This window comes from Bidens hawaiensis, unplaced genomic scaffold (assembly GCF_021521415.1).
Source record: "Bidens hawaiensis isolate Kalapana, Puna unplaced genomic scaffold, B.hawaiensis_p1.1 tig00000904_1, whole genome shotgun sequence".
Taxonomy (NCBI): domain Eukaryota; kingdom Viridiplantae; phylum Streptophyta; class Magnoliopsida; order Asterales; family Asteraceae; genus Bidens; species Bidens hawaiensis.
Window position 1 is genome coordinate 3,694,073 of NW_027491052.1, and position 4,677 is coordinate 3,698,749.

Sequence of the window (4,677 nt, forward strand, 5' to 3'; positions counted from 1 at the left end):
ATTCTTCCAACCAGTAGTTAATAACATGGGGGCAGGAACTTCAACCAACCCTGCTATACCAACCCAAGAAAACCCACTCCCCCCCCCCCCCTGATGACCTCATAAACCAATCTCAGTTTGAAGAATGGTGGATAAACGACTAGAAATTTTACACGATGATGACTAATCCATACGCACCATTCCAGCCTGAAACTGCCAACTACCCCACGATGACACCGGAGATGACAACACAACTCCGTCATTAAGGAGAAGAGCTTGTTGAAACCGCCAACCGACTGAGAGACATCGGGAATAGCATGATTTCGAGATTGTATGATAGAGAACCCTATATATAATATATATATATGTTTATTATCGTAATTTCCTTTTTGTAAAAAAATGGTGTGTATGTATAAAAATATAGTGATGTATATATACATTAGATGTAGAATATAATGACGCACTGCTTGCGGTGCGCACATATAATGTATATATGTGTGAACCCTTGGGTGGGCAAAAGTAAAATTGCACTAATTTTGACGTTATTTTACTAATCACGTGAAAATAACGTTAAAAGTGGCGGAAGGTTAATCAGGCATCATGTGGTGGCGTTGATAGCCGAAAGACAAGGGCACATGCACCAATTAGCCGGTGTCCCGATGATTGAGTGTTATGTGTCTTATGTCCAAGGCTTGATTCAAAACTACTATCGAGCCGGGGGTCTCACCGGAAGCAGCCTCTCTATCCCTATGGGATAGAGGTAAGGTTGTCTACATCTTACCCTCCTCAGACCCTACCATAGCATTGCTATTGGTGGGATATACTGAGTACGATGATGATGATGATGATGATGTAGAATATAATGATGCATATGTGTAAATATATATATAGGCTAAGTATAAAATGAAACCCCACTTGAGTTGTGAAAACTCTAGAAACCCATTCTCAACCACATGTTTTTAATTAATGTTTAAATCTTGTGGTCCACAATTAAAGTGAATAAAAAATGTAAATATAAATATAACTTTTTCTCTCTCCTGAAAAAACATATATAAAAATTATTAAAAAAATGTTAAAAAATAGCAAAACATTTTTTTTTGATATTTCGATGTTTTGTATTAAATGTTACAACATATATTACATGTAACAAAAAAAAAACGATGTTACATAGGGTTTTCGCGAGTTTTCACAACTCAAGTGGGTTTTCATTTTAACCTTACCATATATATATATATATATATATATATATATATATATATATATATAAAGCGTAAATGTCGCAAAGCTCGACGATTTTGACATATTCTGTGTCTATGTGTTAACATGTTCTGTGCTTATGTGTTATAAATATCTTGCTTATTTTTTTATTTAATTAAAATATTAATATTCCTTTCTTGTTTTGAATTAAGATGTCAAATGAAGTTTCTGTTAACAACCGTGAAAATAATCTTCAAAATTCCAATTAAGAAAATGCTCTGAAATGAATGCTATTGACAATATGATAGCTCAGAGAATTACTGAAGCAATCCCACAAATTGCTACCGCTATTAGACAACCCGTAACTGTCATTAGAGATAAGACCGAGAGCAGGCAGATGTAAAAACATCTTAATGTTGTAACTGTAAAACGTGTCATTTATAAATGAATGTACTCACCAGTATTTCCGCTGATCAAATATTTTTAAACATGTTTCAGGTGACTTGTTAGACACAAAGGAATGATGTATGCGGGCTTCCAGCTTAAATAAGTGGCTTGTCACCAGAATAAAGAAAAGTGTTTTGTAAATTAGGGTTTATCCCTATAAAACTTATGTTTGTATCAAAATGTGTTTTTATCCCAGTTTATGAAATAAGAATTATGGTGTTTTTATAACTCTGATCCATTTTTCCTAACTACGGTTTTGATGAAATATTCCGCTGCAAATTATTTTAATAAGCACCGATACCACCACTCAACGTTCACGGCTCCCCTCCCGGGGTATAGGGATCGGGGGCTGTGACATAAACCCTAGACCCGGGTTGATCAAAAGAAAGTTTAGCCTATCATGTTAAACATGGTTCTTACAAAATAATAAAGATGAAATCTTCAATTGATGGTGAACCTTGATAATGAAAGACCTCCCTTCTTGATTCTCCTCTTGATTCTTGATGGAGAAGATTATGATGATGGAAGATTGATAAAGATTATCAAAAGATGATTAAATATATTCAAATCAGCTCTCATGACCCCCCTAATCATGTGGTCAAAGATCTCCATTAATATGGCATTATTCCTCATAAAAACTTGGTCAAACTTGGAAGGTTTGCATGTTGAAACTGCATGGGCCGTAGGGTACGGCCAGGTAGCCGTAGGGTACGCCTGACTAAAATTTTCTTTAATCTCTTGGCCCTTAAACATGCTTAAAGCCGCATCTTTGTGTCCTTTACCCGCAACACCTACAATTCACAAACACACTATCAAAGTACATATATTTGACATAAAATAAGATAAAACCATGTACTCTTAATTCCTTTAAGCGTGTGATATTAACCAGCCCATCAGTATTCGATGTGCGTATTAGTCTTATATTGCATGTATACAATAGTGTTATATTATATGCAATACAACAATTTTGCATATATTCAATGCACACTGTTATACATGTGCACTACACCGACGAGGTTGCCGATAAGTTTTTTTTTAACCAATAACAACATATAAGAATAATAAAAAAAAAAAGAAACTTCAAAAAAAATCTAAAAAAAAGATAAAAATAATATTTTAGGAGGTTTTAAGTTTTCTCTTTAAGAGAAGTTTTCACTTGATCCCATTCCTATATATATATATATATATATATATATATTCAGAGTTATGTATTTGAGATACCATAGATGCTGTCATGCTGACATTAACAAGTGACTTGATTTGATAATATATTTGAACCGTTAGCGTTAGGGATGTTCATAATTTGGTAGAAACTAACCGAACTACTCAAATTTTGAAGCAAGTCACCCGATTTGACGTTTATATGGTTAAATTTTGAAGCAAATCACCCGATTTGACGTTTATATGGTTTGGTCTTGGCAGGTTAGAATGGCTAACATACAGTTTCTAATATTACTCCTAAATACATATTTAGTCCACCATAGGGATGTGAACTCTCATTACATGTGAATTATAGCCCGCGTATTATAGGGGTTTTTGTTACATGTGTTGTTTCTATTATTGTTAATTTATTTTATGAATTTTAATTTAATTTTTTGTAGGAAAGTCTGTTTAGATTTTATACATACATATTAGTCCATTCATCACGCTTGATTTCTTCGGGTAGGGTTCGGTAATCGAGCTTGAGTAAGTCAAATGTTTATTTAGGATCTGGATCGTATTTGGCAAATGGCAATCGAGTTCATACTTGTTTTCCAATAAAAGATAACATAATAATTAAGCAATGAAAGCTTAAACACGGAAAATAATAAACAAAATACAATACACATTTAAAATATCATATCATTAATAAAATCATGTTTAAAGGCTTACAATAGATTAAATAAAATAATGTGACATGAAACGTATTATATATATATATATATGGGGTATGGGGAAGTATAGAATGAAAACCCATTTGAGTTGTAAAAATCTGTGAAAACCCTATGTAACATCGTTTTTTTTTTGCACATGTAATATATATTGTTACATTTAATACAAAATATCAAAAAATAAAAAAAAATGTTTTGCTATTTTTTAACAATTTTTTTCTAATTTTTATATATGTTTTCAAGAGAGAGAAAATGTTATATTTATGTTTACATTTTTTATTAACTTTAATTGTGAACCACAAGATTCAAACTTTAATTAAAAACATGTGGTTGAGAATGAGTTTATAGAGTTTTCGCAACTTAAGGTGTTTTTAATTAAAGTTTGAATTTTGTGGTCCATAATTAAAGTTAATAAAAAAATATAAAAGTTAATTTATATTTTCTTTCTCCTGAAAACATATATAAAAATTAGTAAAAATATGTAACAAAATATAGCAAAACATTTTTTTTATGTTTTCAATGTTTTGTATTAAATGCTATAACATATATTACATGTACAAAAAAAACGATTTACATAGGGTTTTCATGGGTTTTCACAACTCAAGTGGGTTTATATATATATATATATATATATATATATATATAGGGGAAGGTTCATGTACATTTTAATCTTAACATGAGAATGTAGGGAATAATACCAATTTATAAAAAAATGAGAACGTAAAAAACAATACCAACTACAATACCAATCTACATAAATAATGATTTATAATAAGAAAGACAAAACCTAAAAATTACAACAAAAGAATCAAAATCAAGAACAAAATAATAATAGCAAATACCAACAAATACTTATAACAGCAAAAGAAAAAATCTAATAACAACAACAAAATATAAATTAGCAAATACTTATAACGTCTCATAATCGAAAATTAGCAAATACGAACAAAAAATAACAGCAAACACCCATAAAAATAAACCTAATAATAACAGCAAATTGGTTCTCATTGTTTTCATGTTAAGAATAAAATATATTTGATCCTGTTTATATATATATATATATAGGGTAAGGTTAAAATGAAAACCCATTTGAGTTGTAAAAACCCGCGAAAACCCTATGTAACATCGGTTTTTTTTTTTTGTTAGATGTAATATATGTTGTAACATTTAATACAAAACATCA